Genomic DNA, 22378 nt, shown 5'->3' on the forward strand with positions numbered 1-22378 from the left:
ATAAGGTATGGTGAATACTATGCAGTTAGCCCAAAGGAATTGCAAGGCAGAAATCACTGTAATTCTTAAAAAAGGGAACAATGTCCTAAAACTGGTTATTTCATGGTGATTTTTTTTTTAATTTCTTAAAGTATTACAAAGAGTATTACACATGTCTCCTTTTTTCTCCCCCTTGACATTCCCCCGGCTTCCCCCACCCCCCCAGTGTCTTGTGTCCATTAGTTATTCTCATATGCATGCATATAAGTCATTCGGTTGATCTCCTACTCCCCCCAACCCTCCCCAGGGTTCCCACTGTAGTTTGACATTCTGCTCAATGCTGCTCTGCCTCTGTGTCCATTTTTGTTCATCAGTCTATAATGTTTCTTATTATCCATAAATGAGTGAGGTTATGTGGTATTTTTTTCAGCTTCCCAGGGGCCGTCTCAGTCTCACAGGGACTGTCTCAGTCTCACAGGGGCCATCTCAGCCTCACAGGGGCCGTTTCAACCCCACCGGGACCGTCTCAGCCTCACCGGGGCCATTTCAGCCTCACCGATGCCATTTCAGCCTCACCGGTGCCGTCTCGACCTCACCAGGGCCGTCCCAGCCTCACCGGGGCCGTTGCAACCCCACCGGGGCTGTCTTGACCTCAACGGTGCCGTCTTGACCTCACCGGGGCCGTCCCAGCCTCTTGGGGACCCCCTCGGCCCTATGGGGGGCCACCTCGGCCTCACGGGGGCCGTCTCAGCAACACGAAGTTTGGCATTCTGTCCTTTGTTGGGCGGCTCCTTGCTGGACAAAATCTCCAGGCGTTCCTGGTGGCTGAATATCTTGTATGCTTGCTTGGATTTCATTTTCTACCAAGTGCACAGACTGCCTGTCTGCTGTCTCCCAGCATCCCATGTGAGACTGGATCTGGTGGGCCTGCCTATGTGTCTGCTGGTACAGCGGTTCCTCGTCGCCGGTCCAGCCGTGTCCGGCTCTGGCTTCCTCTGAACCTGATTCTGCTTCTTTATTGTGTCCCTTATGTATGCGAGGAGTTGAAATCTGCATTCTGCTGGGCTGGGCTGCAGAAGCGCTGGTGGTTCTCTTTGTGTCACTAGCACAGCTTGGTTGGGGATATAATTTGAGTAGGGCGGGGTCCCCGGGAATCACCAGGGCGGGGCCAAGGGCAATGGCGTCTTGCGACTCCAGTCCCCGAGTGCCGGCGAGCTGTTCCGTGAGACAGCCACTCTCGCTCTCCGGGTCATTGCAAGGCCATCCCGCTTCTCCCCGTAGGGGTCTGGGACCTTAGTATCCCTCCCCAAACACGCTCAGTGGATTTGAGAGTCCGCATCCCCTTCTGATTGGAAAAAACCGGGCATCCAGTTGCAGCCAGACTGGCACTCGATTCCGTACCTCCGTTCTTGGAGCCTCTGCACAACCTACTCAGTCTCAATGCTCTTCTTTCTTTCCTTCCAGTTGTAGAGCGTCCACTGGGCCAGCTTTCCCATGGTTCTGAATGACAACTGTTTCTTTTATAGTTGGTAGTCTCGATGATGTTGTGGGAGACAGCACGCACAGGTCTGTACCTTACGCTGCCATCTTGGTTCTCCTTTCATGGTGATTTTTAAAAAATATATTTTTATTGAATTCAGAGAGGGAGAGGGAATGAGAGATAGAAACATCAATGATGAGAGAGAACCAATGGTTGGCTGCCTTTTACACACCCCCTACTGGGAATAGAACCCTGCAACCCAGGCATGTGCCCTTGACCAGAATGGAACCCAGGACCCTTCAGCCTGCAGGCCAATGCTCTGTCCACTGAGCCAAATCAGATAGGGCTCATGGTGATTATTTTGGAAATGATATATGATATTAAAGTATGGGGAGGCTGGAAGTAGAAGATGACAGAGGCCTGGACTAGGATGGAAGCATCTGGAATGATTTGGGGGGGGGGGGGGGGAGTTTTATAGTCAAATAGCAATTATGCAAAAGTGGAATTTCTAAAATTTTATTGATTTTAAAGAGAGAGAGATGGAGAGAAACATCAATTTGTGTTCCACTTATTTATGCATTCAATAATTGCTTCTTGGTATGTGCCCTGACCACAGACTGAACCCACAATCTTGGCATATAGCAGCGGTTCTCAACCTGTGGGTCACGACCCCTTTGGCGGTCGAACAACCCTTTCACAGGGGTCGCCTAAGACCATCCTGCATATCAGATATTTACATTACGATTCATAACAGTAGCAACATTACAGTTATGAAGCAGCAACGAAAATAATTTTATGGTTGGGTCACAACATGAGGAACTGTATTTAAAGGGCCAGAAGGTTGAGAACCACTGGTATATAGGGACAGTACTCTAACCAACTCAGCTACTCAGCCAAGGCTGATTTTTTTTTTTTTTTTTTGACAGAGTTTACTAGTTGCTCTTGGAAGATGGCTTTCTCTAAGATATGATCTTGGTCCTAAAGGTAGATCTCTTGTTTATATCTAAGGACAACTGCCCAGGTTGTTATAGCAACCCAACTGGAAAACCGGCAGTATCTCAACTGAACTAATTTCGTTTATATTATTATCCACACCAATATCTACCTCCAATGAAACAGCAATTGAGAAATAAGTATACTCTTGATCTCAATATATTAATTTATTTACTGAAGATGTACCAAGTACCCAGTATTCATCCAAAGAACGCTTATCTGTATGCCATATGCCTCATCTATGGAAAGCTACATGTGACATAAAAACAATGTTTAGTCTCTGTCCATAAGAAACTTACAATATAATAAAAGATGTGAGCTTTACATATCCTTTCATTCATTGACTATTATGTTAGGCTCTGTCTGTAAGGTTTTAAAATAAGTAAAAATGTATACAATGTAATTCACCCCTAAGGAAATATACAATCTAGTTAGAGTGAGGTGTGAGGGTAGGGACTAGAAAGAAGGTGACAAAGAGAATATAACATGAACTGAGCACTGACCAAGTCAGCGTTTAAAACTGAAAGACTAAGAAAGATGGAAACAAACGATTGGCAATTTTTTTGAGGCAGGTTTTGGATAAAGAGAAAATAATAAATATAACAAAATAGTCAAATACAAAATAATTTTTCCTTTTTCAAAAAAAAAGTTTTATTGATTTTTTTTAGAGAGATAGGAAGGGATAGGGAGAAACGGATTTGAGAAACACCAATCGGTTACCTCCCATATGTACCCTGATCAGGAATCAATCCTGCAACCTTTCCATGCATGGCACGATGCTCAACCAACTGAGCCACACCAGTCAGGGCACAAAATTATTTTAATTAGTTGGAAAATACAGTATTGCTCAAAAGTTGAGGCTAAGGATGGCAAACTGAGAAATAAAAAAAGCAGACATCAATAAGAGCTGAAGTTCTAGCAGGACTAAAGAAAAAAATCTTCCTTACTTTTAAATAAAGGGGAGTCTTGAGCACAATGTGAAGAAGAGGCAGAGCCATATATTAGTATGCTTCTTGAGGGTAGAGACCATATTTATTACAGACATAAATAAAAATATCTCCTTACATTTAATCTACGCTGAAAACTACCATGAGTCCTGATGCATAGAAATGGTCTTCTACTGCAGCAATTAATTTCCAGGAGCATAAAACAGGATTGTGTAGTGACCTCTTTTTTTCTTTAAATCTATTTCTTAATGATTTTACCATTATGGGTAAAGAATACAAGAAGATAGGGATGTAACAAATTCAAAATTTAAAAATTTTTTTTTATTAATCCTCACCCCAAAATATATTTTCCATTGATTTTTTTAGAGAGAAGGGAGGGGGAGAGATAAACATGGATTTGAGAAATACACATCAGCCCTAGCCAGCTTGGCTCAGTGGATAGAGCATCAGCTTGCAGACTGAAGGGTTGCAGGTTTGATTCCAGTCAAGGGCATATGCCTGGGTTGCCCTTACAATTCATAACAGTAGCAACATTACAGTTATGAAGTAGCAACGAAAATAATTTTATGGTTGGGTCACAACATGAGGAACTGTATTTAAAGGGCCAGAAGGTTGAGAACCACTGGTATATAGGGACAGTACTCTAACCAACACAGCTACTCAGCTACTGGGCTCGATCCCCAGTCGGGGGCATGCAGGAGGCAGCCAATCAATGATTCTCATCACTGATGTTTCTCTCTCTCCCCCTCTCCCTTCCTCTCTGAAATCAATAAAAATATTTAAAAAGAAAAAAGAAATACACATCGATTGGTTGCCTCTTGCAAATGCCCTGACTGGAGCAGGGTCCTAGCCTACAACCCCAGGAACGTGCACTCTGACTGGAATCGAACCTGCAACCCTTCAGTCCACAGGCCAACCCTCCAACCACTGAGGCAAACTGGCTATGGTCAAAATTATCCTATATAATAAAAGCCTAATATGCAAACTATCCCCTTGGCCGGGAGTCCGACCACTCACTATGACATGCAGTGACCACCAGGGGCAGCGTAGAACATTGCAGGCGTCAGTGATGGCAGCAGTGGAGATACTGCCGGCCCTGATGGACCCCAACGAGAGTGGGACACAGGACTGCGGCGGGATTATGGAGCAGGTGAGCAGGTGGCGCCAGGCCAAGGCGGGTTTGAGTGGGGCCTGATTGCCCTGCTGATGGTGACCAGCCAGCGGGCGGGGGGGGGGGGGGGGGGGGGGGGGGGCTATCGTCCAGCTCCCAGGTGCTGAGGGAGCTGGGCGGGGGCCAGATGACTCAGGCAGAGGGGGGCGCACAAAGGTCCGGGGCCCAGAGGTCAGCTGGGACCTGTCCTTCCACACCAGATGCTCACCCTTCTTAAATCGCCCCTAAGGACTGCACCCGTGCATGAAATTCATGCATGGGGCCTCTAGTTTTTTAAGAAGAACCTTATAAGCACTTTCACAAATTCTACTTGGGTAAAACTAGGTTTTCACAAATAATATATAAATGGTCTGTACTTGATGTATAAAATATCCATACTTTAGATACTTGCCAAGGAGCATAATTTCAATTCATATCAAGAACTGGGTCGAGGGAAGTTATATCCACTGGTTAGACATCAAAGGACAACCTACCTACTCTTTCAGACTGACCTCACATGATGTAGTTGGTCTTTCCATATTGAGGGTTGTTAAATACTAGACATCCATCTACCTTAGAGATATTAATGGTAATAATTTCACATAATCCTCTTTATGAGGACTCCTATGAGGAATTCTAGTCTATAGTGCCAAGTGGGTAGCTGTCTTTCTGAACTGGTTTCTTTTTACCTTAAAGAACATTGTGGAAAACAACCTAACAGGTTTTTTTCCTCTTGCTAGTTCATAGAAAAATCAGAGTCAAATTTGTGCTGTGCCTGTAGCAAAAATATTGATATTCGGCCTAGATTCTAACTCCATTTTAGCCTTACCCTTTTTGTTTCTTCTTTCTCTTCACTTTTAATCTGTGGCATTTTGTAGTTTATACTTATAAATTGTCTTAAATAAAGGGTTACAAATCAAATACAGAGACTAACTTGGCAAGTAAAAGTATGAATCAGCTAAAAATAAGATAACAGTGGTAGAACTCAGTTTTTTAAGTGAATTCAATTAAAAACACAATAAGCCCTAGCCCGTTTGGCTCAGTGGATAGAGAGGATCGGCCTGCAAATTGAAAGGTCCCAAGTTCGATTCCGGTCAAGGGCACATGCCTGGGTTGTGGGCTCGATCCCCAGTGGGGGCTTGCAGGAGGCAGCCGATCCATGAGTCTCTCTCATCATGGATGTTTCTCTCTCTCTCTCCCTCTTCCTTCCTCTCTGAAATCAATAGAAATACACATTTTTTAAAAATCACTAAGCAGATTTGCGGTCTGGATTCTGCACCATCCACTTGTAGCCTCTGGATAAGGTACTTAAATACAGTGCTGCGCATTGGCTGGGTAGCTCAGTTGGTTAGAGCATTGTCCTGACACGCCAAGGTTGGGGGTTCAATCTCCAGTCAGGGCATATACAATAAGCAACCGATAAATGCATAAAGAAGTCAAACAACAACAACAACAACAACAACAACAAAAAAAAGAAGTCAAACAACAAACTGAGGTTTCTCTCACTCGAAAAAAATCAATTTAAAAACATTATTATTTTACTTTTTTTTGGTTAATCCTCACACGAGGATATTTTTCCATTGATTTTTAGAGAGAGTGGTAGGGAGAGGGAGAGACAGAGAAAGAGAAACATTGATGTGAGAGACACATCGATTGGTTGCCTCCCACATGGGCCCCGACCAGAGCCAGGGATGGAGCCTGTAACCAAGGTACAGCTACATGCACAGTCTTGACTGTAATCAAAACCGAGACTCTCTGAGCCAAACCAGCTAGGGCTTTAAAAACATTTTTAAATACAGTATTGAATGTTTCTCTCTTTCCCCTCAAAAATCAATAAAAATGTAAAAATAAAAAATACAGTGCTGAAAGGTAGGATGGTCGAGGAGATTAAACCAGTGTATGTAGATTAAACCAGTGTTCAACCCCTCTGCTTAAAACTTTTCTGGAACAAGGATTTATATCACAGCTAAAAGAACAGGTAAACATCTTTTTATTTTATTATTATTACTTTATTTCAGAGAGAAAGGGAGAGGGAGAGAGAGATAGAAACATCAATGATGAGAGAGAATCACTGATAGCTGCCTCCTGCACGGCCCTTACTGGGGATCAAGCCAGCAACTCGGGCATGTGCCTTTGACCAGAATCAAACCCGGAACCCTTTAGTCTCCAGGCTGATGCTCTATCCACTTAGTCAAACCAGCGAGGGCAGGTAAACATCTTGCATTTGCACGGAACTTCATAATTTACGAACTCTCTTCCTATCTTTTTTATCTTCAACTGCACTGTGTGTGGCATCCCTCAGACCTACTTGCACAAAAATGTAGAGATTACAAATTATCTACAGAAAACAATACAGGTAATATAAATGAGCAAAGCAGGCAAGGTTGTAATCTTTCCATACAGGACTCATTTTGTTTGCATACTAATCATATTACAATATTCTTCATTTGCAGAGAAATATGCTGTTCTTCTTTTCTTGAAAATTGCAATTGCTCAGCTGTAATTTTTTCCATTTTTATAAAAATGTCTATAAAGAAGTATTTCTTCACTATAAACAACAGTGGAAGGACAATCAATAAAAGTAACAGGGAATGGTAGGGCTTTGTTTCCCTGGAGAGTTTGTGCCCATCTATAAGAGGGCTGCTGTGACTCAGCTTAGGCCAATAGTTGCCATGGCAAAATGTGGGACACACTATTGCCAGAGCTTCTAATTTTTCAGGATAATCCAAAAATAGAGACTTAAATAGCTAATTTTTAAATATTGACTCAAAAAATTTTTTAACTAGGCAAGGCAAGAGAAATGCATTTACAGACTTACTTTAGCCTGTAGACTGCCAGTATGCAAACCTTGGCTTAGTACTGAGTAAATACATACAGATTTTTGAATAATTGAAGAGACTGAATTTATGGTCTAAAACTGATGTCAACAATATTATCCATTTTAGTTAATCAATTCAAAGCATAAAAGTTAATAATTAACCTTAGAACAAATTCTGCAATGCAAAAACAATTTTATCATCTTTTCTGCAGACATCTTTCTATAGTATAACCATATATAAGAAACCATACAACACAATAAGCTAGATCTACCATTATCAGTAACATATCTAGAAAACATTTTAAGTGGAAAAAAAAAATCAAGCAGTAAAATTACAGAGTGTAACATTCCTGTAGATTTTAAGCATTATTATACATTGTTTACGGATACATAAAAAGGTACAAAAACAGAATAAAAGGGAAATATTCAAATTTTGTTGTTGTTCATCCTTACCCAAAGATATTTTTTCCATTTTTTTTAGAAAGGGGGGGCTAAAGGGAGAGGGAGACAGGGAGGGAGAGAAACATGGATGTGAGAGATACATCCATGTGAGAGAGATACATTGACTGGTTGCCTCAGTGGGGATGGAACCCACAACCCAGGTACGTGCCCTTGAATCAAACCCAAACTCTTCAGCGGGCAGCTGAGCTCTCACAACTGAGCAACATTCAACAGGGTGAAATACACAAATTTTAAGAGGAACTTTATCACTGGGAAGGTGGAGGAAAGGGAATGGAATTGGAAAGATTTGGTCCAGAAGGACTCAACTGTAACTATAACAGTGCCTTCTAAAAAAAACCCAAAACAACCTAATGCACCTACTAGTTGTTTTTAAAAGAAGAGTCTAATCAATCAAGATATTGTTTTCTGTTGTAGTATTTAAAACTTTTTGAAGGGAAGACAGTATGTTCAAATTCTAGATCTGAACCAATGAGTAAGATACACTATTTACCTTGCTTCTCAGATCACAGCAGTCACTCTCTAAACAAGCCCCAATATAGGGAGCTTTTCTTTAAAATTCCAACACTAAATACTCTCAAAATAATTTCTAGAGGGATATATATAATTCAATTAAATAAGCTTCTTCAAAGCTTTATTTTCCAAACTATTATAAACTAGAAAAATCTTGGGGTTATTTGATTTAGTATTTCAAATTCTAAGTGAAAATTTTCTGACAGTAAAGATGTAAATTGTGTTAATAAATGGGGGAGAGGAGATGAGTCTGTCTTACTGAAGAATTCTAAATAATGTATGTAAACACTCCCCTCTCTAGGACATAAAACTTGACTCTCTTTCAAAGGATAAAATAGGAGAAAGGAAAAATAGTAATTTTACAATTGTGAAAATGGCCACACTACATTAATCAAGTGATGAAGGTTAATACTACCAGTGATGTTCTATAGGTATCATATAGCCCTGGCCATGATATGATGAGAAGTGCACTTCACCTCTATAACAGTTTTTCCAAAAAGCCATAACCCCAGTCTAATCATGAAAAAAAAGAAAAAACAAAAACAAAAGATAAACCCAGTTTAGGGGACATTTTATAGGTTACCTGACCAGTACTACTCAAGACTGTTAAGGTAATTTAAAAAAAAAGATAAACTGTCACAGACTAGAAAAGAATGAGGAGACATAACCAAAATGCAAATGTGGTACCCTGGGTCAGATCTGCAACAGAAAGAGGACAGTAATGAAAAAACTAGTGAAATCCATATAAAGTCTGGAGTTTAGCTAATAATAAATACCAAGATTTCCAAATGTACCACAGAAATGTAAGATTGTAAGAATGGGAAAAATTGGGTGCAGAGTATATACAAGAACTGCCTTATCTTTTCAACCTATCTATAAATCTAAAATTATTCCAAAATAAAAGATTAAAAATTTTTCTATGTAACACTTTCAACAATAAAGATTTAAAAAAAAATTTTAAACACAAACAAATGAATACATAAAAGTTAGGTTAGTGGTCACCATGGGTGAGGACTGTGACTGGAAGGGAAATGTGAGGGATTTCTTGGGTGCTGGCAATCTTGTATTGTTTGACCTGGGTGATAGCTCAACTGATATTCATTTACAACCATTCATTAAATCATACATCTGGGGTTTTTTTGTTAAATATATTTTATTGATTTTTTTTACAGAGAGGAAGGGAGAGGGATAGAGACTTAGAAACATCGATGAGAGAGAAACATCGATTCAGCTGCCTCCTGCACACTCCCTACTGGGTATGTGCCCGAAACCAAGGTACAGGCCCTTGACCGGAATCGAACCTGGGACCCTTCAGTCCGCAGGCTGACGCTCTATCCACTGAGCCAAACCGGTTAGGGCTACATCTGTTTTTTTAAAAAACAAAAAAGCAAAATGTGTTTCTTAAATAATATTTAAAAGTATAAACAAAAATTTTCTGATCGCTAAAATAAAACTGTAAATTTTACTTTGCAGTCTAAATAAACGCTTATTTGCAGTATAATTTTATATTTAAAATGGAATTTTTCCATTTGGCATTGATTTACATAGAACTTTTTATCTACTAAGAAACTTTGAGCCCTGACTGGTTTGGCTCAGTGGATAGAGCGTTGCATTGGCCTGCGGACTGAAGGGTCCCAGGTTCGATTCTGGTCAAGGGTTAAAAAAAAAAAAAGAAAGAAAGAAAGAAAGAAACTTTGAAGCCATCACTGGAATACACATAATTGATATCAAAGGGGAAAGGATCCCCAATACTAATTCTTAAGAAATATACTTAAAACTGTAAGAACCATATTTATATGTTTAAACTGTATGCTAAATTCTCTTCCTTAAAAAAGTCTCTGTAACAGTAAAAAAACATTTACTGAAGTGTTACAGGCCTTTTATCATTCAGTAGTTGTAACCACCCTATGACTTAGATTTTGTCAACATTATCCATTTACAGATGAGGAAACTGAGGCTTTGCCTCAAAGCGCATAGCTGGTAAATTGTGGAGTCAGGATTAGAATCTAAAATATTCATATACGGTTTTAGACAACAGCTTTAATTTTCAGATAATGCAAAATGTATAGCTTTTTCTCACCCTTAAAAAAATAAGTTAACAACAAAACTAATCAATAAACTTGACTCATTAGCCATACCTTTCTTTTTTTTGCAAAGATAAATAAAAATATACTCCTTATGCACACAAAACACTAGTATAAAATGTCCTTCTATCTTTGCCACAGATTAAAAGTGGATTAATCACCCTGGCCAGTTGGATTGGTTGTGCTGTGCACCAAAAGGTTGCCAGTTCAATTCTCAGTCATGGCACATGCCCAGGTTGCTGGCTCCATCCCTCGTAAGAGATGCAGGAGGTAGCTGATGGATGTCAGCTCTCATATGGATGGTTTTCTCTCTCTTTTGCTCCCCCTCTCCCTTTATCTCTCTCTAAAAAAACAATAAACTATTAAAAAAAGAGATTCAACATTTTAAAAAAATAGTGGATTAATCAATCACCAATGTGCAAAATCTTAAACATAAAACTTTGTATAATGCCTTCAAAATTATCAAATTCCTTAAAAATTTTTCTGATTTTTTGCCGAAACCGGTTTGGCTCAGTGGATAGAGCGTCGGCCTGCGGACTGAAAGGTCCCAGGTTCGATTCCGGTCAAGGGCATGTACCTGGGTTGCGGGCACTTCCCCAGTAGGAGATGTGCAGGAGGCAGCTGATCGATGTTTCTCTCTCATCGATGTTTCTAACTATCTCTCTCCCTTCCTCTCTGTAAAAAAATCAATAAAATATATTTTAAAAAAATTTTCTGATTTTTAATTTCACTCTTATCAAAAGACAGTCTTACAGAAAATTCCTTAACAGCCTTACTTAACTATCAATAATTCCTGTCAAACCCACGCCGAGTGGCTCAGTAGGTTGGAGCATCGTCCATATACCAAAGGGCTTCAGGCTCAATTCCGAGTCAGGGCACATACAAGGAGGCAACTGATCAATATTTCTCTCTCACATCAATGTTTCTCTCTCTTCTCTCCTCCCTCCCACCTTCCTCTCTCAATCAATTTTGTAAAAAGTTTAATAATAATAATTCTTGTCAAGGCCCTGCCAGATAGCTCAGTTGGTTAGACCAGTCTCCCAATACACCAAGGTTGCAGGTTCGATTGCTGCACAGGGCACATACAAAAATCAACTAATGAATGTATAAGTAAGTGAAACACCAAACCTATGTCTGTCTCTCTAAAATCAATGTGAAAATTTTAAAAAAAAAATTCTTGTCAACACCTAAGAGCTCAAGAGCAAATAATCAAAATGCAAAGAGCAAATAATTATAAAACGCAAATGTAACTTAGCTTGTCCAGTTGGGCTAATTAACTTTTTAAAAAATATATTTTATTATTTACAGAGAGGAAGGGAGAGGGATAGAGAGTTAGAAACATCGATGAGAGAGCAACATCAATCAGCTGCCTCCTGCACACCCGCTACTGGGAATGTGCCTGCAACCAAGGTACATGCCCTTGACCGGAATAGAACCTGGGACCCTTCAGTCCGCAGGCCAACGACACTCTATCCACGGAGCCAAACTGGTGAGGGCTAATTAACTTTTTATAACATTGGAAATTGTGTGACCTTGATATAAGTATCAGAAGTGTGCTGCCCAAGCAGGAGCCTAAAGAAATGTCTTTCTATGGTCTGTTGGCCATTTCAGAATTTAGGAAATGTAATGGTCAATTCATTAGAAAGAAACATCTGAGAAAAAAAAAAAAAGAAGTGTGCTGCTGCTCCCTGGGACAACATCAAGTCTCTGTAAAGGAAGTATAAACACTTTTCCCTCCTTCACTTTACTTCCCAAGAGATCACTAGAAATTAGCTTTTGCAAAGAACTACAGGATAGCATATTTTCTTTCACATTAACCCTGCACTCAATCAAATGCAACAAGTATCTACTTAATAACAATACTCTTAAATATTAATTTAATATTAATGTTAATATTTTATTCACACTATCTGAATACCGCTGTATGCATGCAACAAGTCTTTATTTACTTATTACTACTGTAAAGCAACATGAGGCACTTTCTGAGAGTTCCTACGGCCTTATGCAGGCAAAATAGTTAATATAAGACCATATATTTAAGAAAAATGCCAATTTAAATGATGCAAGTAATAAATGACACTGATTTGCACCCTTTTGGAAAAGAAATGAACAAACATATGAATAGTCATAGAAAGAGTTCATTTTGTCAAAAAAAAAAAATGTTTCCTTAATCATACCAGGAATACCCAAGTGGTTCAGTGCCTATAATATTTACCTCATTCTAGCTACTAATCTCTAGCTATAACAAAGTCTCAAGACCTTAGGAAACCAAATTCTGAGTTTCAGTAGTCTCATCCATAAAAATACTAACCTACCTCAAAAAATAGATGACATAAGAAATGAAAATGAGTACCACATTAAATATATTTACAAAGTTCTAGGGAAATGCTTATTACAATGCTAAATAACAACTTCAGAGGATACCTTTCCAGAAGTATCCTGGACAAATGCACATATCAATACTAACTAGGTAAATTTCACCAAAAGCCACAATCTTTTAAAGAGAAAAACAATAAATCAAAATAATAAGCACTTATGATGTCTATATCCTATGAGTATGAAACATTTCACAAATATCAATTAAGGCTATAACTGCCATGGCAAGTTTAAAAATTATACCCATAGCAGAAGCTAAATTAAAGTTCCATTTAAATGACTAGCCCAAAGTGTCATACCAAACCAGCAACAAAGCTAAAACAATGCAAAAAGCCTTCACTGCAATTAGCTATTAGGCTTATATAACACAGCATCTTTCTTCATGAAGAAACATTCTCAAAACGTTTGGTCTTCTACAACTAAGTATCTTCAGGAACTGATTTTCTTTTTCTTTTCAAAACTTATATTGTATACCATTAGTTTTAAATAGAGAACTTTTTAAGTAAAAAATACAGTTTTACAAAATAGAATAGTGGCAAAGAATTTCCAATTCAAACTTAACATTTCTCTTTTCAATGTACATAAAACAGGTTACTGTCATTATGAAATATTTTCACAACAGAGACTTAAAGACAAGTAAAAAAAAAATCTCTTTTAGAACCAGAGCCAACATGGCCAGCTGAGTTTAAAACAAAGTCTCAAGTCCCTCTGGCAACAGTGTGCATGATTCACTGCTTTAGAACTCAACTGGAAGGATTGGAAAATTCACTCTGATTGCACTAATATTTTGTTTGGGGTTTGTTAAGACATCTCCATCCCAATGTTGACAACTTCCATAGTTTTCCATTGCTTTAGTCGGTTTGGCTCAATGGATAGAGTGTTGGCCTATGGACCAAAGGGTCCCGGGTTCAATTCTGGTTAAGGGCAAGTACTTCAGTTGCAGGTTCCTCCCCCGCCCAGGCCCTGCAACACATGTGCAAGAGGCAACCAATCCATGTGTTTTTCTCACATCGATATTTCTATCTTTCCTTCCCTCTTCCACTCTCTCTAAAATCAATGGAAAAATACCCTTGGGTGAGGATTAAAAGAAAAAAAAAAGAGAAATTATGAATAATACGAACCACATGTAAACAAAAAGTAGTCATATATAGTTGATATATATTTATGATATGATGAGAACAAGACTAAAATACAGACTATGAAATATGGTTGTTCTAGCTAGAAAACAAAAAATGACGATACATATCCACATCTCTTATACACTAGAGTTACTTTATCTGGAGAAACAGACAATAAGTAATTCTATTAAAAAATGAAATCTATCCCAATTAAAAGTTTATGAATATAGGATTATGAAGAATTTTAAAAATGGATCACATTAAGCAAAAGTTTCCACAAATATCAGATACACTAATAATCTACCAAAAAAAAAAAACTGCTCTTGATGCACTTTTATAACTATAAATACTAGGGATAGGGATATGTCAGACATTTAACAGTGATTTGCCATTCTTAACCTTACTCATTCCTCACTATATAAACCCTCCTACTTTCTAATCACATTAAAAGTAACAAAAGCATAAAAATATAACACACACTGACAGTTATAAGGCTCACCAAAATCACAATTACCTCATTAATTTGACATTCTTTTGAAGATGTATATTCATAGGAATGCTTGATACAAAATATTAAGGTAACCTACCCTCTCTAATGGTAGTATCTTACAGAAAGGACCCTTTCAAGGGGACAACACAAGAGCCTTTAACACTAATTATCTTATCCTTTTTTACATTATTTTTTTAAAATCACAGCTTTACTGTTTTAATGCAAACTAAAGTAAAAGAAAACATCTGTAGTATTCTTATTAGATTTCTGCAATATTTCCACTAATTCTTGCCAAATATTTCTGGCATCCATTAATTTATACTTACTTAATTAAAACAATAAAAACATTAATAAGGACATATATATATATAGACACATATAGACAATAAGTGCCTGCTTTAGAGCAAGGACACTGCTTTTTACTTCAATTATTCAATTCCCACCTTGCCAAAAAGGTGGAAACTAAAATCATGGGATTTTAAGATTTACTACAGAGAAATGCCTTTGTGGTAGCATAAATTAGTACCAAATAACCTTAGAAACATAAGCCAGAAACAAAATGCTATGAAAGGGAAACCTAAATCTAGCATTTCACAGCTTCTGCTCTCTTACTCCACCCAGTCTCCTAGGCTCAATGGCTGTTCATAGCCTCCACAAATATTAGCCCGTTTTTTAAAAAGGGGGCAGGAGGGTGCCAAAATAGGGCTAGCTCCGTCAAAATCAATATATACAGAAATATTTTGTGAAAATTTGGGTTCTAGTCTCTTATTTATTTTAAAAATAACAGCTTCAAACTTGTTTTAGATCCTCCCCTTCTCAACAATCCAAACAATGTATAATAGAACATGAAAGAATAAATCTCCCTAAATACAAATTGCTCTTTTGCTTTAATAAAAACTGCAATTTGCAACTGCCAATTATTTTTTCAAAACTGTGTCCTGAAAGATCCCCATGAGATTAAAAGCTAGCTAATGCCTTAGGTCCAAATCAGAATTTAAGTAAAAGCTTTTTATATATTCAACATATCACCACCGACATACACAAGCAGGAAATGTTCCTGATTAAGAGGCTGGACCCTGCAGCAATCAAGCCCCACTATAAAATAAATAAATAAAAATATAAAAATTAAGCAAATACTACTGTGACAAATGGGGAGGGATGACATTACTGGTATGAAAGGCCCAAGCACTGTCTCCTCCGCCCTAGCCTCAAAATGAAAAAAAAATCATCACACAAAACAATCCACCTCCCATCAAAAATATAATTCCCCAAAATGGCACGCATTCTTGGGTTAGCCTTTAAAACGTGATGAATCTCGAGGATTGTGTGTTTAAGCAGCGGTCGGAATAACAGTAATATCTTTATTCTCTCCCGATTGCCTCTTACGGGGGAGGGGGAGACCTTGGCATGACATCGCCCATTGAGAACGAGACAACAAATCTGGTGCTTCTCTTAAAAAAGTACAGTTTCTTAACCCACGGATATAAATGGGGCCCAAATCCCAACCCCAAGAGAAAAACCTTCTGCCCTCCTCCCAAGGAGTTTCTTGCTAAGTCACTGAGAAAGGCAAAACAACAAATAAAGCCGAGGCACCTTGCTCTCTCCTCTCTGATCCTGGAAACCTCCTCCTCCTCCTCCTCGCCACTCGAAGGCTTCGAGAGACAGAGTGAAAATGTGCCCACCGCCTCTTAGGCATTTCTCACCGGGAGGCTAAGGAAGAAGGCACTGCTATTCGCTCAAGGGATGGGGAGGCCGGAGGACGGGGACTAGCTGAGGGCCTCGAAGCTCAGGGTTACCACGTCAAAAGGCAACTCCCGTTTCAGGAGCCAGTGGCAGGAAAAAAGAAAAAAAAAAATCCTGCCCGATGTGGTGGGTGGATGCTGCAGATGGTTCGGTGGGTCGGGCCGCTGTCTCCTCAGTGGATGCAGAGGCTGGACCACGGCACCGGGAGGCCAGGGAAGGGGCTGGCCATCCCCGACCCCATCCCGAGGACAGGTGGGGACGCGGCTCCCGGGAAGCCGGTGGGTGCCGCGGCGCCCGGGGCCGCGCCCCTCCCCGCCGCCCACCGCGGGTGGCGTGGGGAAAGCGGGGTGGGCCCTCCGTGGCCGGGGACACGAGGGCCGAACCCTTTCTCCGGGATCCGAGGGCGACCTGCTCTCCACGCCCTTCCTACCCAAGAATACTTTTCTTGCTAAGTCACCGAGGGAGGAGCGCGATCCCTTCCCGGGGAGGGCCGCGGGTGGAGCGGCGGCGGCCGGGCACCCCAGGACCCGGGTCGGGGAGGAGGGGAGCGAGGGCAGCGCCCTCCCCGGCCTGTTCCCCCTCCTCTCGAGTGTCTCACTCAACGGCCGCCGCGGCCGCCATTTTGAGAGCGAGGAGAGAAGAAGAAGGAGGCGGCGGCAGGGGGAGGGGAGAATGGGAGGGAGGGGACCGGCGCAGCCACATCGTCAGGCCGCCGGGCTCGGCCCGCAGCCGCCCGAGCGCAGCGGAGAAGACAGAGAGAAGGGCGGAGACCCTCGTCGCCTTACCCGAGCGCTGCACCGCCGCCTCCGCAGGGCCTCTTCCGTCCTTCACTCCCATCCACCGGCGGGGGAGGGGGAGAGGGAGAGGGAAGGGAGGAAGGAGGGAGGGAGGGGAGGAGGGAGGGGAGGATGGCGCGCTGGGCCCGGGCCCGGGGAGGGGGAGGGGAGCGGCAGCTCCTCAGCCGTTCCGGGGCGCGAACCCAGGCCCGGCGCTCGCGGTTTCTCTCGCTCGCGCCCGAGCGCTCCCCTTCTTCTCTTTTTCGCTCCCTAGACCCCGGGGTCGCTACTCGTTCGCTCGCTCACTCGCTATCTCGGCCGCCAGACGCCGCCGCCGCCGCCGCCCCGCCGCTCTAGCTCCGTCTGTCACAGGAGCTGCCCCAACGCCCTGACGTCACCGCGCCGCCGCCGCTGCCGCCGCCGCCCCAGACCCGTCGGGAAGGAGGGGGGCGGGAGAGGAGGCGGAGCTGCGGCGCATGCGCCGGCCTGGGCCGGGCTCTGGGCAGCGCTGCCTTCCGCTGAGCCGGCGGTACCCTGGCGCCGGTGAGCGAGTTGGCGCACGAGCCGCTGCTTCTCGCGCCCTGCGCGCCTCTGTAACCTTCGAAATAGTCTCTCGGTTCTCTTCCCCTAGACCCTGGTGTGATTGTTCGGGGCCATGACGAACTCCCCGCCCTGTTCTTGCCGATAAACTACGCTCTCCCCAGTTGCGCCCACCAACAGCGGGGACCCTCTAGCATCCGTGGAGTCCGGGGCCCCGATAGGCTTCGGAATAAAGCCGACCCTGGGCCAAGCCGTCGACCCTTCTACCTCCAGCTTTCGAGTTTATTACCTAGTTTGGGGGTGTGCGTTGGAAGTAGGTTGGGTTCGCTTGGGGAGAAGAGCTTTGAGGTTAAAAGGCTGATGGAATGCCCAATTGTCTTCACTTTTTATTACAGATTTTTAATTGGGGAAATTTGCTTTTAGATGTGATTCAGCTATTCTTTTCCTTAGTCTCTCTCTCACACACACACATCTGAGAATCTGGAAGTCTCAAAACTGAAGCCCAAGAAAAGATCTGGAACTTTACCCCTACAAGGCGTGTGCGTGTGTGTGTGTGTGTGTGTGTGTGTGTTGCTAAATTATGGGCTGAAATACTGATAACAAAGAAGTCTGGGGAATTTGTAGTCAGTTTATTCACACAGAGACGTATGATTTAAAAGAGGCCGGATTGGAGGTTCTGAATCATTTAACATGGGATATTCTTTTAATAACAGGTATCTAGTGTGGTTATTTCATCAATAATTTTCATTGTCCAAGGAAACTCTTTTCCTGAAACATGTAAGTTTAAGGTTATGTTCATTGATTTTATTACTTCCCTTTATGTCGGTAAATACATACACCATCTTTGGAGAAGCAGCTGAGTTAATGAAAGAAATAATTTGGGTATGAATCCTGGATGAGCCGCTTACCAGAAGTATGACCTTGGCTAAATTACTCTCTCTGGCCTGGGCTTCTCATACAATAGACTTAGTAAATAACTAATTTGTAAGGCTTTTGTGAGAATTAGGGGATGCTGCATGTGTACAGTAGACTGCCTTAGTTAGGAATCACAGGTAACTCCTGTAACCGTTACTGTAGCTTGACAGGTTTCCTTTTATCAAAAAAGGTTGTCTCTATCCCTGGAGGTGTTCAAGAGGAACAGGAGTGAATTGCCTGGAGGGTTTGGTTTTCTCCTTGATGAAGGCAGAGAAGGAAATCAAATGGTCTCTGCAAAGTCTTTTTCAGATTTATAGTTAAGGGGTTCTCTAGTTAGATAAGGACAAGGCGAGGGATAGAGAAGTCTGTGCTACATCCAGTAACAGGAAATAAACATGAAATAAATTAATATCTCTTGTTCTAAAAAACTACCTTCGGCTCATTTCTGTCTTTTAAAATATTATTTATTGTTGCCTGATATCACACTTCTTAATATTTAATTGGCTGAGTAAATCAGTTCTTTATTTTATTTTTTTAAGCCAGAATATGAATATTTTATTTTTATTTTTTTCTTTATTGACTAAGGAATTACAGCCGAAACCGGTTTGGCTCAGTGGATAGAGCGTCGGCCTGTGGACTGAAAGGTCCCAGGTTCGATTCCGGTCAAGGGCATGTACCTGGGTTGTGGGCACATCCCCAGTGGGAGATGTGCAGGAGGCAGCTGATCGATGTTTCTCTCTCATCGATGTTTCTAACTCTCTATCTCTCTCCCTTCCTCTCTGTAAAAAAATCAATAAAATACATAAAAAAAAAAAAAAGGAATTACATATGTGTCCTTATCCCCCCATTGAGTTCTTTATTGTCTTAAGTGAATGTTCCAAAAGCCAACACAATTGTCCAGAATAATATTAGGATCACATTAATAAACACTGATTTAATACAAATTGGTAGGGCTAATCCCTATAAAACTTTAGTTCATAGATTCATATGTTTAGAATATTTTAAAATCTGTATTATGTAATTATGTACTAAATTGAGACCAGGTTTTATTTTTATAACAATCCTTAAAAAACACACACCAATAAACCTGCTTGGAAGGAATGTGTAAAAACTTTCTTCCTCAATAATAATTTTTCAGAACAGAAGTAAAACTGTTATATGCTTGATATGGAGCAATGTGCTCTGCTTCTGTGCACTTTCTTTTCAGTCGCTAAAATAATAGCTCTATCTTATTGAACACTTGTCTATTGAGACTGGAGAATTAGGACATCTATGCTATCAATCATAATTCATAAGGACTTACACAGGTCCTACAAGAATACATCCACCAGGAAACACTTAATAATGAATATTTTAGCTGATGTTTCTTGGAAAAAAAGTATAAACATCCATTTTACTTACAGCCCAAGGAAAGATCTGAAGCTAACAATCTCCCCATTCATTTGAATTGCAAATCTATATTTTTCAAGTAAACATTTCCAAAATGGAAACATTTGTTTTAATTGTTGCAGTGAAATTGGTGTTAGTTTAAACAGTTCTGCAAATAAGCTGATTGGAAGAAACACTCCAAAAAGATTGCTATTGGGGAAAGGACAAAATGTCTTCTAAAAGTAGCTCCAGAGCTAAAATCTGTTTACAATGAACACAAATGTTAAAATATTGTTTTGATAATTAAACTGTCTCCTGTTTATAGACAAATACATTGTTGTGTGTGTATATTTGATAGAAAGCAATTAGTAAATGGTGAGAAGGTAGCTCTCAGGCCTACAAGTTATATGTATCATTTGAAAGAAGGCCGTGACCCAACTGGTAAGAGACTCACTCCAGGAGATTTTAGCTAATTGATTATGTACTTGCATTTTCCCAAAGCATGGACATGTAAATGAGGGCAAGTCCAACTAAATCAGTCATTCTTCATCTCAGCATCATGACATCCTTATGTGTCGTAAACATTGGGAGGCCATAGAAACAAAGAGTATTAAAAGAGGTGAGCCTGGCCAATGTGCTTCGGTGGTTGAGCATCTGCCTATGAACCAGAATGTCACTGTTTGATTCCGTCGGGGCACATGCTGGGGTTTTGGCCTCGACCCCCAGTAGTGGTTGTGCAGGAGGCAGCCAATCAATGATTCTCATCATTGATGTTTCTATTTCTCTCTCTCCCCATCCCTTCCTCTCTCTGAAATAAATAAAAACATTTAAAAAAAAGAATAGAGGTGAAACTCCCAGCCTGGACTTGAAGCAATATTTAGAAGCAGCAGCTTGTAATCTAAAAAATTAATATGTATGTATATATGGAGAGAGAGAGATAGAAAGAGAAATAATTTTAAAGTGCTAACTCAAAGAAACAATACAAAAAGATGTATCAACCCTGGCTAGTGTGGCTCTGTAGGTTGAGCATCGTCCAGTGCACTGTAAGGAGGCCGATCTGATTCCTGGCGAGGGCACATGCCCAGGTTACAGGTTCAGTCTCCAGTTGGGTCGTGTACAGGAGGCAACCGATTGATGATTGATGTTTTTCTCTCTCTGTCTCCCTCTCCATTTCTCTCCAGAATCAATTTTAAAAATATTTTAAAAATAGATGTATTGCCGTGACCAGTTTGGCTCAGTGGATAGAGCGTCGGCTTGCGGACTGAAGGGTCCTGGGTTCCATTCCGGTTGGGGGCATGTACCTTGGTTGTGGACACGTCCCCAGTGGGGTGTGTGCAGGAGGCAGCTGATCGATGTTTCTCTCTCATCAATGTTTCTGACTCTCTATCTCTTTCCCTTCCTCTCTGTAAAAAAATCAATAAAATATATTTAAAAAAAGAAACAGATGTATCAAATTCATTCTAGATTTCACTACAGTAGAACAGGCAAAGGAGTAAAACTTTCTTCCCTTTTGTGCCTGTATACCTAATAAAGTAAAAGATTAACTCTTACTTAATGGACTTAAAGTTTTTATGAAGGAAGTGATTTAAAGCAGACCTTTAAAAATGACTAAAGTTTTTAAATGACTAAAATTTTAATTCATTCATTCAATGTATATTTATTGAATGCCTTCTAAGTACCAGATCCTGTGCTGGGCGCTGAGTATGCACAATGAACCAAACAAAATTCCCGAGCTCATGGAGTTTATATTCTGGCAGAAAACAGGGGGAAAAGGAGACAAAGCTATAAAAGCAATAAACAGTAATGAGGTGGAGAAAAACAGTGACTACCGTAGTGGTAAGGGACATTTTTGAGGAATGAGTGAGATTTAAGCTGATATTTGAGTAGCCAAGGGATTCCAGATGAAGGAGCAGCAAGTGCAAAGGCCCTGAGGCAGGCAATGAAAGAATGCCCAGGCAGATGGAGTGAAATGACAGTGAGGAAGGAGGCCTCATGACTGGTCCAGGAGACATCATTCATATTCTACTCCCTGAAAAACCCAGCAGAGAAAAAAGCAGGAGATAAGATCAGAGAGACAGATAGGAATCAGATCATGCAGGGCCTTGGAACATAGTAAGGAGTTTGGATTTCATTTTTATAGTTGTGGATATAAAGGGAGGGAGGGAGGGAGGAAGGAAGGAAGGAAGGAAGGAAGGAAGGAAGGAAGGGAGAAAGGAAAAGAAGAAAGGAAAGAAAGAAGAAACAAAGGAAGAAAGGAGGGAGGAACGGAGGGAGAAAAGAAAGGACTTTTAACAAATAGTTATATTGTTTTACCTTTTTAATATGGAAAATTTCAAGTATATAAGAAAGTAGGCAGAATCTATGTATATAAAAGCCTAAGCGACCGAACAACCGGTTGACCAGTCACTATGATGCGCACTGACCACAGGAGCTCAACCCAGGAGCTGCCACCTGGTGGTCAGTGCACTCCCGCAACCAACCTCCCACAGTCCCTCAGCCAGCTGACCCCGATTGGCCCTGATTGACCCCAATCGCTGGCCAGGCCGTAGGACCCCACCCATGCACGGATTTGTGCACCAGGCCTCTAAATAATAAAACCTCATATACCCATCATCAGATTTCACAATTA

At 41.0% G+C, this 22378-nt stretch overlaps 1 protein-coding gene and 1 pseudogene across 2 annotated transcripts in view; one reads left to right on the top strand and one right to left on the bottom strand.

Moving 5' to 3' along the window:
• The window catches only part of PAFAH1B1 (platelet activating factor acetylhydrolase 1b regulatory subunit 1), a 70504-nt gene extending 53216 nt beyond the window's left edge, over positions 1 to 17288 (bottom strand). The window contains exon 1 of one of the 2 annotated variants that reach the window (XM_070394265.1): positions 16936 to 17288. The gene's annotated coding sequence lies outside the window, so the exon portion shown is untranslated. The remainder of the gene's footprint in view (positions 1 to 16935) is intronic. The other variant, XM_070394266.1, reaches the window with a different exon arrangement.
• Positions 11951 to 12077, top strand: LOC138995240 (small nucleolar RNA SNORA2/SNORA34 family; annotated as a pseudogene).
• Positions 17289 to 22378: the final 5090 nt, after the last annotated feature.

The sequence above is a fragment of the Myotis yumanensis genome, unplaced genomic scaffold, assembly GCF_028538775.1.
Source record: "Myotis yumanensis isolate MYYU_CA2020_CCGP unplaced genomic scaffold, mMyoYum1.0.hap1 SCAF_16, whole genome shotgun sequence".
Taxonomy (NCBI): domain Eukaryota; kingdom Metazoa; phylum Chordata; class Mammalia; order Chiroptera; family Vespertilionidae; genus Myotis; species Myotis yumanensis.